Raw genomic sequence first — 24,086 nt, forward strand, 5'->3', positions numbered from 1 at the left:
ATCTCAACCGTATTTTTTCATGTAAGAAAGAATATTTTTATTCCACTCGCAACCCGCGGATTTCTTAGTGAATTAATATGAAGTACCGTAAATGCTTATAAAATTTATTCGATATATTATTACTTAATAGTAGCGTCTTTATTGCTTGTTTTTATATAGAACAGGCTTATACCGGCGACATTGTCTGCAGAAACTTTCATCATCTATTCCCTTCTTCATTATTTAATATCTATAGTTAAATTGCAACGTCTATCTCTATCTATGCCTATCCTGTATCCTCGGGTATAACTATATTTAAATTGCACACATTTCACTGTACCTTTAGTTTTGCTATCGGTGTGTCTCCACCGGCTTATCAGTCATAAATACAAATTGACACCAAGTTTTTTCATATTTGCCAGATTAAAACTCAAGTCTTTTAGGGCATAAGTGGGGTATTAAATCACTAACCTACGACGCTCTCACTAAAGTATAATATTTTAATTAAAAGTTACATAAACGTCTGTATATTACTAATGGTATGTGACCTAGAAACATATCTAATATATAAAATTCTCATGTCACAGTGCTTGTAACAAAATTCCTAAGAAAGGGCTTGACAATGTAACTATGAATTTTTTGTATATATTACTAGGTCGGAGAATAGAACTGACACTATTTTTCTTACTCCTAAGTGATAAAGGTGACCACCCCAAAACTGTATTTTATATTTTTCTAATATTTTTTTTAAAAATTAATTTCATATATGAATCGACATTAAAAATACATACCTCTAAATTTTTCCTACTTTACTTTTTAAAACTCCAATTTCTTAATAGAGATATTAATTTATATGTCAAAATAAGGTTTATTCGGGTCAGCTAGTGTATATATAAAAGTTATTGTAATTTCAACTGCGAATACATAACAAAATATATATGACGTTCGATTTCTAAAATGTAAACATCCATTTTCTATAAATATGATACCGTAAATACTACGTTAATGCTTACTAAACTACAGAAGCAATATCGTAGAAACTTGGACTAGATGTAGGGCATATACGAGCATACACAATCTCTCTTTATGTATATATATATGTATACATAAAGCTGAAGAGTTTGTTTGTTTCAATTAGCTAATCTTTAGAATATTTTTTGATATTTTTAAGTCAACCAGTTTCAATTCTCTAATCTCTCTCGAATTATTTTCGTTACTTTTTATAAGTAAACCAGTCATTCCAAGATTTCGTTTGTTTTTTCTGAGTTGAATATTAGGTAATCATTATCGTCATCATTACCTAGCCTTTATGATGACCCCATGTATGAGACTATAGCATGGGGTATAGGTAAGAAGGGAATAGGGAAGATTTCTTTAGAATCGGCAAAGCGCAACTCATACTGGTGATTCAGGCGTCTATATATAACGGTAGTCGATTACCATCAGCTGTGTCGAAAGCTACTTTGTCATTATAGTGGTATAAAATAAAGGTTAAAAAAATGTGACTATTTAAAAGAGCTTACATTTAAGTTTACTTGAATAAATATTCTTTCTATTTGACGACCTCGGTGTTCATAGATTACCTATTGTCTAGTGATTGTACATACTGCTTTACGTTTTAATTGTCAACAATAAAGAATATTCATTTCATTTCAAACACGTGAAATGAAATGAATATTCTTTATTGTTCTCCTCATAGAATACAAACAAACATATATATACACTATTAATATACGACCCGGTCTAGCGGTCTAGCAAACCGCTTTACGTCTAATGGTCGCGGGTTCGATTCCTCGCACGGCACAAACATTTGTATTCATGAGTAAGATTGTTTATATCGGTCTGGGTATTTTATATGTATAATATGTATGTATTTAAAAAAAAATCTATGTATTTGTATCAGTTATCTAGTACCCATAACACAAGCTTTAGCTAGCTTAACTTGGGTCTAGATGGCACTGTGTGAATTGTCCTGAGATTATATATATATTTTATATTATTATAATTTCTGTATCTGAAATAGAGAAATTCGTATCAAAAACCGTTAAATTATTTAAAAAGAGACAGACAAACAGATAGACATAGACACTATTTAGAGATTTATTACTTCAAAATGTACACAACAATCCTATATAGTTGATAATTTAATAGCCCCTTAAGCTAAATCTGCATGTTTAACAACATTTTACTGTTTTATAATATGTTGTATAACTTACGAATGCGCAATAAGATCAGTTTTATTCTCTACTACATGTTTAGAATTCCGTGAAGTTCTTTTATATTTAAGCTAGATACCCGACCAGGCTTCGTACGGGTTTACATGTAACATATACATATAAACCTTTCTTTTGAATAATTCTACCTATTGCTAAATACAGGATTAAAATCCTTTGTGTAGTACCTAAGCGAACAGACAACGGAAGCGACGTTATACGAATATATTATACTATGGAAAGAAGTACATAAGTACTACAGTACATGATAGGATACGACTGCAAGAGACATGGTATCATAGCCTTCAGGGCAAGAAATGTTATCACAGGCGCAGGTTGATAACGTGATAGGTATCATGTTGCTGTTTATGTATGTAAGTGGTTGCTATTTAATATCAGGTAGGCGCAATCTTATTTACCAAACTAGTTACGAAAAAAAACAAGAAATACTGGTTAAAATCCTTCTTTTTGGTTTGCCGTCTAATAAAAGCTGGATATAGGTAATTATTTCATATTATTAAATCTTTACATAATAAAAATTAGACAAATCGTTAATATTTTTTCGGACGAGGCTCCGGTAAAGCATAGAACGTTGGTCCAGTCCTTTACATTTCTACAATGTTAGGTTACCAAATATAAATGAATATATATTATTAAGTATATACATACATAACAAACACAAACAGAATACATATAAAATAATAATATAATAATCACTGTGTATTGTGTCGTATTCGCATCACAATTTTAACTCTAGAATAGAATAGAATAGAAAATTCTTTATTTAAATAAACTTAATTTACGCATTTAATTTATCTTTGCCTTAATCTACCGCTCATTTGGAAAGCTGTCTCATCACAAGAAGTATAGGCAAAAAACTTGTGTGTTGCTCTTTAAAATAATCGTTGTAACTACATTTTTAATTGAAAAGTGAATACATACTACCATCTAGCTCTATTGTCTCACATGTATTCAATAATAAAAAAAATAATTTCCTAAAAATTTGACCTCTAATAAAGGTTGCATTTCCTTAGCAATCTTGTTATAATTATAAACGCGAAAGTTTGTGAGTATGGATGGATGTTTGTCTTTCAAGCAAAAACTACGGAACAGATGTTGATGAAACTTTACAGTAATGTAACTTATACTTCAGAATAACACATAGGTTGTATATTTCATGCAGGTGAAACCGCGGGTGCAGCTAGTATTATGTATAGGTAAATACAAATTATAAATATTCACAATTAGTTATCTCATACATATGGTGTCTAAATTAATTAACGCATTAACAAATAACAACAGCAATTAAAAAAAACAAATCTATCGCTATCTAAACTCACCAACGGACCGAATTGTTAATTGTAAAAATCACTGTCGCTTCACTAAATGATGATTGATGAAGCTCGTTTGTTATCACTGGAGATGAATCTGTTACTGTTATCTATTATCTCGTGTGTGCGGCCTCATTGCCGCAGGTCGAATACTAATCGGCGCATGCGACGGCTTCACAAGAGAACGTGTTGTATATACAGGCTGTTAACATTTTACAGATCCAATGCTAAAAGTAATTTGATTGAATGCTAAGAATAATAATCCTTTTTATTTCAGTTTTTTTCCTTATGGATGATAATGGAATGGTGCACCCGTCTACGCTAACGGCTTACGCTGGCAGGGTATTAGTGGAGGATGATAAGGTGAGCATGAGGTCAGGTCAGCTGACTCACCGTGGTAAATTCACCATGAATTTATTACGATGGTTTCCAGGGGGAACCACTTAGAGGTCAACCAGACTTGGTACAATACCAGGAATGGGGTTATTAATCTTAATTATTAAACAATGCCCTTTCCCCCGATATACTAAGTAGGTATTACTCGTATTATAATAGGTAATAAGTATTAATTTTTGTCTCTAGAAGCATAGGAGATTTTCTATATATATATATAAAAATAGTCTATGTCTGAATATAGCATTTCAATAAGATCCATTAAGATATATAATCCTAAAAAGTAACAAACACACAAGCAGATTGACATAATTTCAAAAGAAAAGAATGTATAGAGAAAAACCTAAGTTTTCCTTATTAAGTTTTGTAGATATGTTTTACACCTAAAATAATATAGCCGACACAATTCGATAATTATAATAACTATAAATTTTAACACAATTCAAGTATTATAAATACTTGAAATGCAGCACGTTTTTCTTTTTTTATTTATTTATTTTAGGCTACTTAATATAAATACCTTATAGATTAACATACATATAAAATAATGATTAAAAATATAAATTGTAAAAAATATAATTCGCACCACGAACATTATCATCTTCTTCTTCCTTATCCCATTTATTTGGCGTCGGCGTAATATGTTTTTCTCTGTTCGCAGTCATCTCGTTATTTACTCCCTTTCTAACCATATCATCTTTCACACAATTCGCAAAACGGACATCACATCATAATGCACATAATACCACTCATGCTTTTGAAATCTAGAGGACTATGATATCATGCTTCTTATCTCGTAATGTCACTGTCAAATCTCACTCAAAAATTGTTGACAGAGCAAGCTGCTTGCCGCCGGAAATAGCTAAAACTGAGATACCTACGCTATGTAATATTATCTTATCTGTGCCCACGCTGACCACTTTTTACAAAGTCTACCTCGGCATATTATACTTAATACATTTTATTGTTTTTGTAATGGATGATAATGGATTGGTGCACCCGTCTGCGCTAACGGTTTACGCTACCAGGGTACCGTAAGGTAAGATGAACGTGAGGTCAGGTCAGTTAGCTCATCGGGACAAATTCACCAGGAATTTATCATGATGTTTTCCAGGAGAAACCATCACGATTGATTGCTAGCAATAGCAATGTGTTTATCAGTGCACATTACTAATAATCCTTCCCCCACATGTTGTTAGTAATTACCAATAAGTCTGTAAACACCTTTTTCTTTTATTTAATGATCGTGTCGGTCGAGTTCACTACAATAGAAGGTTAAAAATGTCAATCGGAGGAATTACTAGCAATGTACCATTTCAGGTCGACCTCCAAGCGGTACTCCCTGGAAACCATCGTGTTAAATTCCTGGTGACTTTGTCACGATGGGCTAACTGACCTGACCACATGCTCATCTTATCATCCTCCACTGGTGCCCCGCCAGCGTAAACCGTTAGCGCAGGCGGGTGCACCATTCCATTATCCACAAAAAAAAAAATAGAAGGTTAAAAATGTCAATCGGAGGAATTACAAATACCACGTGGACAAAGTCGCAGGCTTTAGCTGGTTACCAATAAGTCTGTAAACAGAACTTCACGTTCATAAGATTTGTTTCGATTTGATTTGATTTGTTTTGATAATGATTATATTTTAAACAAGAGCAACCTGTATGCTGTAATTTTTATTGTACTAGTTGGCAAATTACTTGAACATACCGTCTCCGTAAGCCGTGGGAGATTAACAAGTGACAATTGTCGTTTACGGCATAGTAATTGTAGAAGAGTAAACTGTATTATTTAGTTACTTATGTGCTGTTATCATCAATTTTAGCGACAGTACATTGTCTATAGTAGTTTTTGTCATAGATAATTATTAATTTAATTGAATCTGTATGTATTTTAAATTTGAGTAGCTAAGTTAATGGTTAAATTGCTGTGCATGTTTGCAGTTTCCACTATTGTATATTGAAATTAATAATCATGGACAATTAACACAGCGCCATCTAGTCCCACGGTAAGCAGAACTTGTGATACAGGTATTAGACTACTGATATAAATAATTAGATTTCTTTTGTAAATAGATAAACATAATATACATAGGAGATTGTTAGTAATGTGGACTGTTGACCCCATTGCTAGGAAATGTACCATGCCAGGTCGACCTCCACGTGGTTCCCCCTGGAAACCATTGTGATAAATTCCTGGTGAAATTGTCACGAAGGGCTAACTGACCTGACCTCATGCTCATCATATTATCCTCCACTGGAGCCCCGCCAGCGAAAACCGTTAGCGCAGGTGGGTGAACCATTCCATTATTATGCCTAGAAAAAAATATACATAGGAAACTCCCAGACTAATATTCATACTTAAGAATACAAATGTTTGCATCGTGCGAGGAATCGAACTCGTGACCATCGGAAGTAAAGCGGTGTATTTAGCACACCGCTATACTTCCGTTGGCCGCGATTATTTTTTCCGATGATTTAGGTATTTCGACTTTTTAATATTTATTACATTACCCGTTAATCAAGGTTTTATATACGTGGCTAAAATGAATTTGCATTCCTATTTATTTATTCTTTTTAATTATAAAATATACCTATTTTTTTTTATTTCTGCTTTATAATAATTTGTAGTTTAAAAAGTACGTTAACAAATCAATCATGTTTTATACAGATATACCTGTGTAGGTAAGATTTTTTTTAAATGATCATGAAATATCGGAGGATTACCTCAATTGAGAAGAATTGTTTTCTGAAATTCAGACATTTTACGTACACGTCGCTTTTGTGATAAATGTGTATGAAAAAGGTTTCATTGGAATGATTTATTCTCGTACCAACCCACCATCACAGTAAGTGGAATCGCTTTGTGGGATTGCCAAAAGAATTTATCCGTGAACCCAAGTGCCTTGAGGTGAACACTTAAGGAGTGTTTTGTTCTTGACATTTAGGTAGTTCTTGATTTCATGAATTTTGCATAGTTATTTCTTATACCTTTGATAATGTTATATATATATATATATATATAAATATCCCCTTGGGCACTTTGTGGCTCAGACGTGCCGTATAGGTAGTTTTTTGTTGATCCTTTTTCACTTGTTGATCCGGAGGCCTTTTGTTGATCTAATGCCAGATGACCATATATAAATGTTGATCCGTTTTGAGCCACAACTGTCACGACGAGTAATAATAATAATTAAGCGATTTATACACGATTTTATACAAATCCACCTTTTTGGCATACGAGCAGTTCTTGATCCAATTCAAACGGGCCAATCAGGGTGCAGCATTTGCCAAGGGCTTCCTCATTGGCACGTTTGGGCTACTACATTATGGCTACAGTAACTTAATAATGTCTAGCTAGTATTTCAAAAATAATAGTCTACCTAATCTAAATATTTATAGAAATCAGTCTGGAGTAACGTGACTCCAGATCAAACCTCAATACTTGTTATTTTTTGGATGGGAATCTTTTCTTTTGTAACAACGTTACTGAGCGAATAAAGAGAAGACGCAACGGCGGATCCAGGGGGAGCGTCATGGAGGTCATGGGAGTCATGGGGGCGTCATGACTCTCCCCCCCTTAGCCCAGAACTTAGGTAGACCACTAATTGAACTAAAAAATAATGAAACAGCAAATTTTTTTGCACGATCGGAGTGTTGGTGCAGTAGTATTAATTATAATTAAACATTGTTACTTAAAACATAACAGTTAAAGTACTATAACACTAAAAGCAAAATAGGTATTTTCAAAATACTTTTTCAAAATAAATTACCCTTTGAGTTTTTGTTCAAACCTCAGATATTATATTTATTTTAGGTATATCAATCAATACATAGTATAGCATAGTACAGTCTGTCTGTCTGTCTGTTTGTTCCGGCTAATCTCTGAAATAGCTGGACCGATTTTGACGGGACTTTTTTTGGCAAGTAGCTGATGTAATAAGGAGTAACTTACACTACTGTTATTTTAGAAAAATAAAATAAAATTTCACGCGGACGAAGTCGCTGGGGCCAGCTAGTCTATAGATATACCGAGATTTAATGTTTAAGTTGCTATTATGTTATTGACAAAATTTTACTGTAATGTTACTATTACGTTATCCTACACAATTTGTATTATTTTGGATGAATAAATAAATAAATAAATAAATAATAATCTATACATCTATACATTTAATAAAAATTGGAGTGTCTGTTTGTAATATTGAAAAAACCGTTTTTTACTACATGCATATGAATATATATAAGGTACATATACCAAAATAACTATTTTTATAATTTTAGTCTGTCTGTCTGTCTGTCTGTTTGTTCCGGCTAATCTCTGAAATGGCTGGACCGATTTTGACGGTACTTTTTTTTGGCAGGTAGCTGATTTATAAGGAGTAACTTAGGTTACTTTTATTTTAGAAAAATAAAGTTAAATTCCACGCGGACGAAGTCGCGGGAACACCTTGTTTTTAATAAAAACATCTTTTTTATGGTACTTGAGAATGTTGAAGCCTGTTGTTTGTAATATTGAAATAACCGTTTTTTACTACTTGCATATGAATATAAATACGGTACATACACCAAAATAACATATTTTACAATTTTTGTCTGTCTGTCTGTTTGTTCCGGCTAATCTCTGAAATGGCTGGACCGATTTTGACGGGACTTTTTTTGGCAGGTAGCTGATGTAATAAGGAGTAACTTAGGCTACTTTTATTTTAGAAAAATAAAGTTAAAAACCACGTGGACGAAGTCGCGGGAACAGCTAGTGTATAATATATTAGAGATACCTACGTGTTTTTTTATTGATGACTAGCTGTACACGGGATTTCGTCCGTGTTGAATTTAACTTTATTTTTCTAAAATATAAGAAGTTAAATTCCACGCGGACGAAGTCGCGTGTACAGCTAGTTGTCGGTAGTCTAGCGATTTATCTAGCACACCGCTTTGATTCCTGCTTGGTGGTCGAGGGTTCGATTCCTCGGACGCTGCAAACATTTGTATTCATGAGTATGATTGTTTGTAACGGTCTGGGTGTTTTCTATGTATAGATAATATATATGTATTTACGAAAAAAAACTTTGTATTTATATCAGTTGTCTAGTACCCATAACATAATCTTCAGCTAGCTTAACTTGGGTCTAGATGAAGCTGTGTGAATTGTCCTGAGATTACTATTATTACTATAATAAATCTTTTCAAATCAGCCGATGTTTATTTTTGCCATAATACGTGCTGTTACCATGTGATAATATTACGTACGTACTTATTACTGTTTTAAATGTGATGCGTTCATTATTTATATTTCCTTTGAATTAAAGACAAATGTAAGTATATATATATATATATATATATACTTACATTTGCACACTTAGTTGATCCAGCCACTATCCGTAGATATTGCTGATTCCACTGTCTCTCTCTTTCTACCACTATAACGGTAGCGTGGCGGAACGGCAACATGTTGCCGTTCCGCGTTCTACCACTATCTTTGTATTCTAATATGCGATGTTGCCGTTCCGACCGAGACCATGCGTTGTTGCCAAATGTATTCGTCGATAGTAGTAGATACCTATACTCGATATATATTTTTTCAACAATTTCCTGCAATAGTGAATCCGTATCGGCATTTTTTTTAAATGCACAAAGATTTTTTGGCTCTGAATATATTTAAAAATCATTTACTTGTGTGTTGATGAATTTATATACTAGTACATGAAGTACCTAATACTTGTTTTGATTTGAATAGGTAGCGATATTATGAATTTATTATACGTAATCTAAAGATTTTGACGAAATAAAAGTAATTAGTTATCTGTTAACCTTGACTTCATGCTGGCACCAGTATTATCAGATGATGAACATACTCTTCGAAAACTTACAGCAGAAATATCGTGTTTGGACTCATTAGATAGGTCTCGATGAATAGAGTTTAAAAAACTTAAAATAAATGGTACATTAGAAATAATGTATAAAAACCCCTTACGTAAAATTCAACCACTTTAAACTTAATAATAATAATAATTAGGAAAAGAGAAAAGCTATACATGCACTGAAAGTAATTGATGCCTTCCACACAATATTTTCAGTATTAAACAACTCTGTTTGTTCAGTAAAAGTGTAAATACACTGGTAACCTTTAATCATATTTTATATGCAAACATTACATATACAAACACTAAAGTTTTATTTCAGAATAGCCAGTAGTTTTCAAGAAATAAGTCTTTGAAATTGTACGTGTAACTTATATATATACCTACTAGTTTTTTCACCATAACAAACAACACCAATATGGCCTAGTTAGTAGTTTACCTGTGTACCAATTAATAATAATAGTAATCTCAGGACAATTCATACAGCTTCATCTAGACCCAAGTTAAGCTAGCTGAAGATTATGTTATGGGTACTGATATAAATACAAAGATTTTTTTCGTAAATACATATATATTATCTATACATAGAAAACACCCAGACCGTTACAAACAATTTAATAATAAGTTAATAGTTTAATAAGTACGTACGTAATATTATCACATGGTAACAGCACGTATTATGGCAAAAATAAACATCGGCTGATTTGAAAAGATTTATTATAGTAATAATAGTAATCTCAGGACAATTCACACAGCTTCATCTAGACCCAAGTTAAGCTAGCTGAAGATTATGTTATGGGTACTAGACAACTGATATAAATACAAAGTTTTTTTTTCGTAAATACATATATATTATCTATACATAGAAAACACCCAGACCGTTACAAACAATCATACTCATGAATACAAATGTTTGCAGCGTGCGAGGAATCGAACCCTCGACCACCAAGCAGGAATCAAAGCAGTGTGCTAGCTAAATCGCTAGACTACCGACAACTAGCTGTACACCCGACTTCGTCCGCGTGGAATTTAACTTCTTATATTTTAGAAAAATAAAGTTAAATTCAACACGGACGAAATCCCGTGTACAGCTAGTCATCAATAAAAAAACACGTAGGTATCTCTAATATATTATACACTAGCTGTTCCCGCGACTTCGTCCACGTGGTTTTTAACTTTATTTTTCTAAAATAAAAGTAGCCTAAGTTACTCCTTATTACATCAGCTACCTGCCAAAAAAAGTCCCGTCAAAATCGGTCCAGCCATTTCAGAGATTAGCCGGAACAAACAGACAGACAGACAAAAATTGTAAAATATTTTATTTTGGTGTATGTACCGTATTTATATTCATATGCATGTAGTAAAAAACGGTTTTTTCTATATTACAAACAGACACTCCAATTTTTATTAAATGTATAGATGTATAGATTATTATTTATTTATTTATTTATTCATCCAAAATAATACAAATTGTGTAGGATAACGTAATAGTAACATTACAGTAAAATTTTGTCAACAACATAATAGCAACTTAAACATTAAATCTCGGTATATCTATAGACTAACTGGCCCCAGCGACTTCGTCCGCGTGAAATTTTATTTTATTTTTCTAAAATAACAGTAGCGTAAGTTACTCCTTATTACATCAGCTACTTGCCAAAAAAAGTCCCGTCAAAATCGGTCCAGCTATTTCAGAGATTAGCCGGAACAAACAGACAGACAGACAGACAAAACTTGTAAAATATGTTATTTTGGTGTATGTACCGTATTTATATTCATATGCAAGTAGTAAAAAACGGTTATTTCAATATTACAAACAGACACTCCAATTTTATTTACATGTATAGATGTATAGATTAAAAAAAAGTAACAGTCATAAGGCTAGTCGTATGCCTAATATATATAATAATGTAATAAATTCATTTAAACAGAAATTGCGGGAACATTATTTAAATTTGTAACTTTTTTACTGTCCTTCTCCTTTTTTCACATCTTTCTGTTATATCCATATAGTTCTCTCTATATTTTCTGATTTTCTTACTTTCAATTTGAGACTGTACTTATAATTTGATTATCGGATCATTATGTATTTACTTATATATAATATTTATACATTTATGGGTTATATTTAGATATATATTTATGTATGTATATTGTTATTTTTTTATAGAAATGTATATTTTGCTTATCTTTATTATCTTTATAAATCTTTTTTTGACATTTCTTATTTATATTAGTGCACCGCCAATAATCTTTCGCTGCACCACTCATGGTTGCCTGGTAAATAACGCGGCAAAATATTAAGTCCGCCACATGTACAAATTTTTTTGTGCATTAAAGTTAAAGAAATAAAAAAATACAATACTGTTTAATGAAAATGCGTGTTGTCTAGTGCTTTGAGATGTATCAAAATAAGGTCAACAAAAAAGTCCGTGATGGTATATGTCTATCTCTTAAGGATAACCAACAATAACCATTTTTTATCTTTTACATTTTACGGGATTTTTTTTTATCGTATGTTTCCCTTAAAATCATGTAAACTATGTTATTATGTCATAATCTAAAGAAATAATAATATTTTATAGTGACATATCCACTATAAAATACCAAAAAGTAGCAATGTAATTCGTTACGCGCGAATCAGGTGTTATAAGGTCAAAGGTCGGTGCACCCCGCGTATTTGATAAATAGTGCTTCTCTGGATGTCTTTAAGAGAAAATGGCAGTATGTACGTGTATATGTACAAGTCCTTAAGTGTTAAGTTTTTCAAATGTACATACAGTAAAGAATAAATATTTTTAAGTACAGTACTTACGTACATTAATATAATACCTACTTTTTACTTGTATCTATTGTTATCAAAATTAAATTATAAGTTCTTAACTTGACCACGACTATGTGACCCTCTCTTGGCGCCAAAACGAGTGAAAAAATGAACAGCATACGACGACGACGCAGTACCTATAGAGTGGAGCAACTGCTTATTCAGTTTTATTCAACTATTTAGTCCCTCCACCGTTACAATGAATGGAGGCGGATATTACAATGTACGTAGCATTGCGAATATAAAATATCTAGATTAGGTATAATAAATTCATAATTCATAGGCCGTTACGGTATCAGAGCCAAAGTCTTCTTTCTTTGTTTATGTACTGTTAGATGCGACAGCGACTTTGTTTTTATATTACTATGTAATGATTGATATACCTAAAATAAATAAAATATCTGAGGTTTGGACAAAAATTCAAAAGGTACTTAATTTTTAAAAAGTATTTTGAAAATACCTATTTTGCATTTAGTATTTGAAATACAAAACACAAAACTATTTTTGTTTTTAGAGTGACATTTCTATGAATTCACTGTCGATAGCGAGCGGTGCGATGGAAAAAGATAACCGTTTATAAAAATATAATAAATAACCCTGGACAATTAACACAGACTGATACTGAACTGATATAAATAGATATTTTTATTTTGTAAATACATATATAATATACATATAAAACACCCAGACCGATGAAAACAATCGATGACCGATGAGTACAAATGTTTGCATCGTGCGAGAAATCGAACCCGCGGCCATCGGATGTAAAGCGGTGTGACCACCGAGGCAGTCGAAATATATAAATAATCTTATGAATTTAATTTATTCTAATTTGTTTATGTGCGCGGGGTGCGGTGTACGGTGCTCCCCCTGCCTCCACCGTTGCTGGAGCTTGCATGTATGGAGCATTGCGAATATAAAATATCTAGATTAGTAAATTCATAATTGATAGACCGTTACGGTATCTATATATATTCGGATTAAAATAAGTATCGCAGTAAGGACCAGTATATAAAGTGATCAACACAATTAACTGATTTTTGAAATATATATACAGAGCCAAAAAGTCTTTGTGTATTCAAAAAATATCTAATTTGTTTGTGTGCGCGGGGTGCGGTGTACGGTGCAGGGGGGACCCTGCCTCCACCGTTGCTGGAGCTTGCATGTATGGAGCATTGCGAATATAAAATATCTACATTAGTAAATTAATAAAGTCATAATTGATAGACCGTTACGGTATCTATATATATTCGGATGAAAGTAAGTATCGCAGTAAGGACGAGTATATAAAGTGATCAACATAATTAATTGATTTTTGGAATATATTCAGAGCCAAAAAGTCTTTGTGTATACCAAAAATTTAGCCGTTCGGAGCCATTCAGTCACGAATTATTAGTAAAAAAAGTGTCGAGTATATCGTACTATCGACGAATATATATGGCCGCATCGCAAAATAGAATGCGACGTTGCCATACCGCCTGAGATATACGCGATAGGAGTCAAGTTATTCAGTGCAAAAGGTGGAATCGGCAAGTGTTTAGGTTGTGGCGTGATCAACAAAGTGCCCAAAGAGGTGTTTATATATATATATATATATACATATATATATATATATATATAAATATCCCCTTGGGCACTTTGTGGCTCAGACGTGCCGTATAGGTAGTTTTTTGTTGATCCATTTTCACTTGTTGATCCGGAGGCCTTTTGTTGATCTAATGCCAGCTGACCATATATAAATGTTGATCCGTTTTGAGCCACAACTGTCACGACGGGTAATAATAATAATTAAGCGATTTATACACGATTTTATACAAATCCACCTTTTTGGCATACGACCACTTCTTGATCCAATTCAAACAGGCCAATCAGGGCGCAGCATTTGCCAAGGGCTTCCTCATTGGCACGTTTGGGCTACTACATTATGGCTACAGTAACTTAATAATGTCTAGCTAGTATTTCAAGAATAATAGTCTATCTAATCTAAATATTTATAGAAATCAGTCTGGAGTAACGTGACTCCAGATCAAACCTCAATACTTGTTATTTTTTGGACGGGAATTTTTCCTTTTGTAACAACGTTACTGAGCGAATGAAGAGAAGACGCAACGGCGGATCCAAGGGGGAGCGTCATGGAGGTCTTGGGAGTCATGGGAGGCCATGACTCTCCCCCCCCTTAGCCCAATACTTAGGTAGACCACTAATTGAACTAAAAAATAAAGAAACAGCAAAATTTTTTGCACGATCGGAGTGTTGGTGCAGTATTATTATTAATTATAATTAAACATTGTTACTTAAAATATAACACTTAAAGTACTATAACACTAAAAGCAAAATAAGTATTTTCAAAATACTTTTACGAAATAAATTACCTTTTGAGTTTTTGTCCAAACCTCAGATATTTTATTTATTTTAGGTATATCAATCATTACATAGTATAGTATAAAACAAAGTCGCTGTCGCATCTAACAAGTACATAAATAAAGAAAGAAGACTTTTTGGCTCTGAATATATTTCAAAACTCAATATCAATTTATATACTCGTTCTTATTTCATAGTACTTGTTTTGATCCGAATGTATACAGATACCGTAACGGTCTATTAATTATGAATTTATTATACCTAACCTAGATATTTTATTTTGACGAGACTCCGTGTAGTAGTAGTATCCGATAAGGGTATGCGAACCCTAAGTATTATTTCAAAATGACCAGTAATTTCGAAGAAATAAGCCTTTGAATTTCAAATCAACTTACCAAACGGACGCTCAAGGTTCGATTCCCGCCACCGATTTTTTTTTTGTTTTGTCTTTATTTTATATTTTAAATTAACTATTTTAATAATTAAATGAATTTAATCGAACAAAACTTCGTTAAGTATTAAATTGATTTTAATTTACATTACCTATTATACTTTCTAAATTGTAAAGCAGCTAACAATTAAAGTAAGATCTTATAAATAATTAACACAACAAGTAAAACATTTTAAATGTATTTATCACAAAATATTTTTTATGCATAATATAATAGTATGTAATATTATGTTATCTGTGATAATAGTTAATATCACTTAAAATTAATTTAATACTTAACGACGTTTTTATCGATTAAATTCATTTAATTATTAAAATAGTTAATTTTAAATATTACTTTAAAAAAAATAACAAAAAAAAGCCAATGGTAGGAATCGAACCCGGGATGGCTGTGTGGTAAGTTGGTACACAGGTACATTCCTAACTAGTAAAATTAATTTAATGCTTAACTACATTTTTATTATAAATTAATAGTCGTATAAATTAAACTGATTATTAAAATATTAAATTTAAAAAAAAAAACAAAAAAATAAATAATAAAAGTAAACGGACGGAAAGAAATTCGAACTCGGAGTGTCTGTGTGGTAATGTGGTATTGGTACACAGGTACACTACTAACTAGGCCATATTGGTGTTGCTTGTTATGGTGAAAAAACTAGTATATATATAAGTTACACGTACAATTTCAAAGACTTAGTTCTTCAAAACTACTGGCCATTCTGAAATAAAACTTTAGGGTTTGCATATGTAATGTTTGCATATAAAATATGATTAAAGGTTACCAGTGTATTTACACTTTTACTGAACAAACAGAGTTGTTTAATACTGAAAATATTGTGTGGAAGGCATCAATAACTTTCAGTGCATTTATAGCTTTGCTCTTTTCCTAATTATTATTATTAAGTTTTAAAGTGGTTGAATTTTACGTAAGGGGTATTTATACATTATTTCTAATTTACCATTTATTTTAAGTTTTTTAAACTCTATTCATCGAGACCTATCTAATGAGTCCAAACACGATATTTCTGTTGTAAGTTTTCGAAGAGTATGTTCATCATCTGATAATACTGGTGCCAACATGAAGTCAAGGTTAACAGATAACTAATTACTTTTATTTCGTCAAAATCTTTAGATTACGTATAATAAATTCATAATATCGCTACCTATTCAAATCAAAACAAGTATTAGGTACTTCATGTACTAGTATATAAATTCATCAACACACAAGTAAATGATTTTTAAATATATTCAGAGCCAAAAAATCTTTGTGCATTTAAAAAATTTTGCCGATACGGATTCACTATTGCAGTAAATTGTTGAAAAAATATATATCGAGTATAGGTATCTACTACTATTGACGAATACATTTGGCAACAACGCATGGTCTCGGTCGGAACGGCAACATCGCATATTAGAATACAAAGATAGTGGTAGAACGCGGAACGGCAACATGTTGCCGTTCCGCCACGCTACCGTTATAGTGGTAGAAAGAGAGAGACAGTGGAATCAGCAATATCTACGGATCGTGGCTGGATCAACTAAGTGTGCAAGTGTATATATATATATATATATATATATACATTTGTCTTTAATTCAAAGGAAATATAAATAATGAACGCATTACATTTAAAACAGTAATAAGTACGTACGTAATATTATCACATGGTAACAGCACGTATTATGGCAAAAATAAACATCGGCTGATTTGAAAAGATTCATTATAGTAATAATAGTAATCACAGGACAATTCACACAGCTTCATCTAGACCCAAGTTAAGCTAGCTGAAGATTATGTTATGGGTACTAGACAACTGATATAAATACAAAGATTTTTTTCGTAAATACATATATATTATCTATACATAGAAAACACCCAGACCGTTACAAACAATCATACTCATGAATACAAATGTTTGCAGCGTGCGAGGAATCGAACCCTCGACCACCAAGCAGGAATCAAAGCGGTGTGCTAGATAAATCGCTAGACTACCGACAACTAGCTGTACACGCGATTTCGTCCGCGTGGAATTTAACTTCTTATATTTTAGAAAAATAAAGTGAAATTCCACACGGACGAAATCCCGTGTACAGCTAATCATCAATAAAAAAACACGTAGGTATCTCTAATATATTATACACTAGCTGTTCCCGCGACTTCGTCCACGTGGTTTTTAACTTTATTTTTCTAAAATAAAAGTAACCTAAGTTACTCCTTGTTACATCAGCTACCTGCCAAAAAAAGTCCCGTCAAAATCGGTCCAGCCATTTCAGAGATTAGCCGGAACAAACAGACAGACAAAAATTGTAAAATATGTTATTTTGGTATATGTACCTTATATATATTCATATGCATGTAGTAAAAAACGGTTATTTCAATATTACAAACAGACACTCCAATTTTATTTATATGTATAGATGTATAGATTATTATTAATTTATTTATTTATTCATCCAAAATAATACAAATTGTGTAGGATAACGTAATAGTAACATTACAGTAAAATTTTGTCAACAACATAATAGCAACATAAACATTAAATCTCGGTATATCTATAGACTAGTTGGCCCCAACGACATCGTCCGCGTGAAATTTTATTTTATTTTTCTAAAATAATAGTAGCGTAAGTTACTCCTTATTACATCAGCTACTTGGCAAAAAAAGTCCCGTCAAAATCGGTCCAGCTATTTCAGAGATTAGCCGGAACCAACAGACAGACAGACAGACAAAACTTGTAAAATATGTTATTTTGGTGTATGTACCGTATTTATATTCATATGCAAGTAGTAAAAAACGGTTATTTCAATATTACAAACAGACACACCAATTTTATTTACATGTATAGATTAAAAAAAAGTAACAGTCACAAGGCTAGTCGTATGCCTAATATATATAATAATGTAATAAATTCATTTAAATAGAAATTGCGGGAACATTATTTAAATTTGTAACTTTTTTACTGTCCTTCTCCTTTTTTCACATCTTTCTGTTATATCCCTATAGTTCTCTCTATATTTTCTGTTTTTCTTACTTTCAATTTGAGACTGTACTTATAATTTGATTATCGGATCATTATGTATTTATTTATATAGAATATTTATACATTTATGGGTTATATTTACATATATATTTATGTATGTATATTGTTACTTTTTTATAAAAATTTATATTTTGCTTTGTATTTATATATCTTTTTTTGACATTTCTTATTTATATTAGTGCGCCGCCAATAATCTTTCTCTGCACCACTCATAGTTGCCTAGTAATTAACGAGGCAAGATATTGAGTCCGCCACGTGTACAATTTTTTTTGTGCATTAAAGTTAAATAAATAAATAAAAATACACTACTGTTTAATGAAAATGCGTATTGTCTAGTGCTTTGAGATGTATCAATATAAGGTCAACAAAAAAGTCCGCGATGGTATATGTCTATCTCTTAAGGATAACCAACAATAACCATTTTTTATCTTTTACATTTTACATCTTTTAATTTTTTTTATCGTATGTTTCCCTTAAAATCATGTAAACTATGTTATTATGTCATAATCTAAAGAAATAATAATATTTTATAGTGATATATCCACTATAAAATACCAAAAAGTAGCAATGTAATTCGTTACGCGCGAATCGGCTGTTATAAGGTCAAAGGTCGGTGCACCCCGCGTATTTGATAAATAGTGCTTCTCTGGACGTCTTTAAGAGAAAATGGCAGTAAGTACGTGTACTAGTGTTAAGTGTTAAGTTTTTCAAATGTACAATAAAGAATAAATTTTTTAAGTACAGTACTTACGTACATTAATATAATACCTACTTTTTACTTGTATCTATTGTTATCAAAATTAAATTATAAGTTCTTAACTTGACCACGACTATGTGACCCTCTCTTGGCGCCAAAACGAGTGAAAAAATGAACACCATACGACGACGACGCAGTACCTATAGAGTGGAGCAACTGCTTATTCAGTTTTATTCAACTATTTAGTTCATAATTGATAGACCGTTACGGTATCAGAGCCAAAAAGTCTTCTTTCTTTATTTATGTACTGTTAGATGCGACAGCGACTTTGTTTTATACTACACTATGTAATGATTGATATACCTAAAATATCTGTGGTTTGGACAAAAATTCAAAAGGTACTTTATTTTGAAAATACCTATTTTGCATTTAGTATTTGAAATACAAAACACAAAACTATTTTTGTTTTTAGAGTGACATTTCTATGATTTCACTGTCGATAGCGAGCGGTGCGATGGAAAAAGATAACCGTTTATAAAAATATAATAAATAGCCCTGGACAATTAACACAGATTGATACTGAACTGATATAAATAGATATTTTTATTTTGTAAATACATATAAAACACCCAGACCGATGAAAACAATCGATGACCGATGAGTACAAATGTTTGCACCGCGACCATCGGATGTAAAGCGGTGTGACCACCGAGGCAGTCGAAATATATGAATATTCTTATGAATTTAATTTATTCTAATTTGTTTGTGTGCGCGGGGTGCGGTGTACGGTGCTCCCCCCTGCCTCCACCGTTGCTGGAGCTTGCATGTATGGAGCATTGCGAATATAAAATATTTAGATTAGTAAATTCATAATTGATAGACCGTTACGGTATCTATATATATTCGGATTAAAATAAGTATCGCAGTAAGGACCAGTATATAAAGTGATCAACACAATTAATTGATTTTTGAAATATATATACAGAGCCAAAAAGTCGTTGTGTATTCAAAAAATATCTAATTTGTTTGTGTGCGCGGGGTGCGGTGTACGGTGCTCCCCCTGCAACGGTGGAGTTACTATGTATGGAGCATTGCGAATATAAAATATCTAGATTAGTAAATTAATAAATTCATAATTGATAGACCGTTACGGTATCTATATATATTCGGATGAAAATAAGTATCGCAGTAAGGACGAGTATATAAAGTGATCAACATAATTAATTGATTTTTGAAATATATTCAGAGCCAAAAAGTCTTTGTGTATACCAAAAATTTAGCCGTTCGGAGCCAGTCATGCACGAATTATTAGTAAAAAATGTGTCGAGTATATCGTACTATCGACGAATATATATGGCCACATCGCAAAATAGAATGCGACGTTGCCATACCGCCTGAGATATACGCGATAGGTGTGAAGTTATTCAGTGCAAAAGGTGGAATCAGCAAGTGTTTAGGTTGTGGCGTGATCAACAAAGTGCCCAAAGAGGTGTTTATATATATATATATATATATGATGCTATCCGCTACTTCGTTCGCAATATAAATAATTTTCTAAATAAAAGTGGTTTAAGTTTCTTCTTATAACATTACCTATGTGAGTGAAAATCCCGTCAATATCGGTCCAGCCGTTTCGGACATTTGTAAGAACAAACAAACAGACATAGAGACAGACAGATACAATTTTGTTTTTGATGTAAATGCCGTATATACATTTAATATAATCAGTGAAAAGCAATTAATTTGAAATTACAGACAGACACTACAATTTTATTTACTTGTATAGATTTATATAAATGTTTGGACCCCAATGGTTTAGAAGTTTGACCTCATTTCAGATAGTCGCGAATTCGATAAAAAATATTTATATTCTTAGGATGACACAATTATTGATAATTGATATACATTTTTTTTTTTTTATTTATTTATTTAACTTTAATGCACAAAAACAGCATGTAGGTACATATGGCGGGCTTAACACCATGCGGCGTTATCTACCAGTCAACCATGAGTGGTGCAGAGAAAGATTGTTGGCGGTGCACTAATATAAATGAGTAATGTTAAAAAAAAAAAAAGATATATATAAATATAAAGCAAAATATTTTAAATATAAATTTCAATAAAAATTAATAATAATAATAAACATACATAAATAAATGTATAAATATAAACATAAATATATAAATATTATATATAAATAAATACATAATTATCTGATAATCAAATTATAAGTAGAGCCTCAAGTTGAAAGTAAGAAAATATATATATATAAATATAGAGAGAGCTATAGGGAAATATCAGAAAGATGTGTAAAAGGTAGAAAGACAGTAAAAAAAAGTTACAAATTTAAATAATGTTCCCGCAATTTCTGTTTAAACGAAATTTTACTCGTGGCGGTCTTGATATCAAGAGGTAAGTCATTCCAGAGTTTGATAGCCTGAACGGCGAAAGAGTAATGGATGAAGCCGGATAAATGAGCCGGGATATGAAGTAAGAATTTTCTGGAAGTTCGTAGAGAGCGATTGGTGTTGTCCCCATGGAAATGAAATTTATTACTAATGTATTCAGGATAATTAGGATCGTATAGAATTGAATATAGTGTGCATAGCATACGTATATTACGACGATAACGGATAGGGAGCCATTTAAGCTGAGAACGAAAAGAAGAGACATGATCGAATTTACGCAAATTAAAGATGAAACGGATAGAATTATTCAGAAGACGATCCAATTTATTTAGAAGATCAACGTTCATGTCAGAACAGCACACATCAGCATAATCATATTTATGATGTATGATAATTAGAGCTTTTGGAGCGATACCCTAATACATTTTTTTATTATTCACACACCATCATCTCTTACCAAGCTAAGCAGAGCCTGTTATGGGCACTAGACAATACTGATATAAATACATGAATACGTTTTTTATAACATACATAGATAGCATACCTAGATCGATTCATATATAGGTGACACCCAGACCGATAAAAATAACAATCATGCTCATGGTAACCAATGTTTGTACCGGGCCAGGAATCGAACCCGCGACCATTGGTACTGAGGAGGTGTGCTAAACTGTAACGTGGCGAATTCATGAATTAAGCATTTTTGTTTCCGCGGAGATCTAAAAAGGGAGAGCAAAATCATGTAGATAGATAGTAGTAGTAGATAGATTTTTAGCTGAACAACAAATATTTTTTTTTATTAAAGATAGAAATCAAAATAGTTTTGTTTAAACGTAAATTATTTGTCATATTCTGCCTCTATTATAACATATGTATATATATAATATTGTAGAGATTGAATGTCTGTTTATAGAAAAAAAACTACTACTAGCTACTAATACAGTCAGGGGGATATTAGAAATGAAATAGAACATGACGAGATTTAATTTTTAATTTTTTGTATCTCTGTCTATTTGTACGAGGGAATCTCAAAAACTGTTGGACCGATTTAATATTATATAAAAGAACAATTTTACATTACATTTAATTTATTGGAAAATAATGTCTTTGTATATGCAGTTGTACTTTATTTGATCATATGCTAGCTGGCCAATTGTGTTCAGTTTATAATGACAATGACGCACGTAATTCCAAGACTGATGTAGATTGGGTACCATCAGTATTTGATCTTACTAATGTTGTAAATGCGAAAGCAACTTTGTAGACAGACAAAGTTGCTTTCGCATTTACAACATTTGAGCAAAACTACTGAACCGACTTAAATTAAATTTGGTTCACCATAGTCTAGATCCTGAGAAGGATATAGGCTACTTTTAATACAAAAGAAAATGATGCAAGGAATCTATGGAAGTGTCATAATTTTTAAGCATTTAAATTGAAATTTAGTTTATAGGCTGTTGATTAGATATTTAGCTATTTTGGGCTAATTTTTTTTTATTTCACCTAGGTCACTATTCCGCGAAGTCGAAGTTGCAGGCTCAGCTAATATTCAATAATTATAACTATCCAAGTATAGCTATAACTTTTGTAATTTACAATACTTATGAAGCGTTTTAATATTACATACTGTAAACAACGCAAATAAAATGAGTCTAATTTTCGAAGCCATTTATGTTTAACAAATTGCTACGCAATTACTATTGTGTTTTAACAACCAGGGCCGGTGTAATATGTAATATCGCAATAGTTAAGGATAATTATGTTGACGTTTAAATTTTTGGGGTACCGTGTATTTTAATTTACATAATTTCAACCCTGGAGTGCAAATGTCGCTAGCAGCCTAATATGCTAACGTCGTCAGAATTTTCGTACAAATAAGACTTTTTGGCTAATATACAAGGATGTTTTTACCCTTATACATAGTACAGATGGATTTTGCATATAGCGTAGCAGTTTCACTAGCGTCATCTAGTTCCAAACTGAGCGATGCTTGTAAATAATATTAGACATATTTGTTTGGGCGGGAATTGAAGGTACATCTTGCTAGTTGGTCGCAATTAGCCTTTACAGCTTCATCGAACGATAGCGTGCGAGTGCAGATGGAATTCCAATTCCGCGAAAGGTCTTTTGGAGCGATTGAAGGCCTATTCCTGTCTGACCGGGGCAGGGTATCAAACCGTGGCGCAGACCGCCGTAATTTCGATCTACATTTGTATTAGACGGGGGATCGATGGGGCTGGATATGGGTATTGAACAACCCAATATCGTAGGGGGAAAGGGGATTGTTAGTAATGTGGATTGATTAACTTATTGCTAGCAATGTTAGGTTGACCTCCACGCGGTTCCCCCTGGAAACCATTGTAAAAGCATCGTGACTGACCTGACCTCATGTTCAACTTATCATCCTCCACTGGTGCCCCTCCAGCGTAAACCGTTAGCGCAGGCGGGAGGACCATTCCATAATCATCCAAAAAGAAAAAAAAATCCAATATCGTCAATTAAGGTAAGTGAAACAGCCCTACTCAAGCG

General features: G+C 32.3%; 1 protein-coding gene across 2 annotated transcripts in view; it reads right to left on the reverse strand.

Moving 5' to 3' along the window:
• LOC131853261 (proton-coupled amino acid transporter-like protein pathetic) overlaps positions 1-24,086 on the reverse strand; it is a 71,797-nt gene that overhangs the window by 30,112 nt on the left and 17,599 nt on the right. Inside the window, exon 1 of one of the 2 annotated variants that reach the window (XM_059204106.1) lies at positions 3,533-3,638. The exons of the other annotated variant lie outside the window; for it this stretch is intronic. The gene's annotated coding sequence lies outside the window, so the exon portion shown is untranslated. Of the gene's footprint in view, positions 1-3,532; positions 3,639-24,086 lie in introns of those variants that run through there. 2 annotated transcript variants of the gene reach the window in all.

Source organism: Achroia grisella, unplaced genomic scaffold (assembly GCF_030625045.1).
Source record: "Achroia grisella isolate CSIRO2021 unplaced genomic scaffold, CSIRO_AGI_Agris_v1 utg900, whole genome shotgun sequence".
Lineage (NCBI taxonomy): Eukaryota > Metazoa > Arthropoda > Insecta > Lepidoptera > Pyralidae > Achroia > Achroia grisella.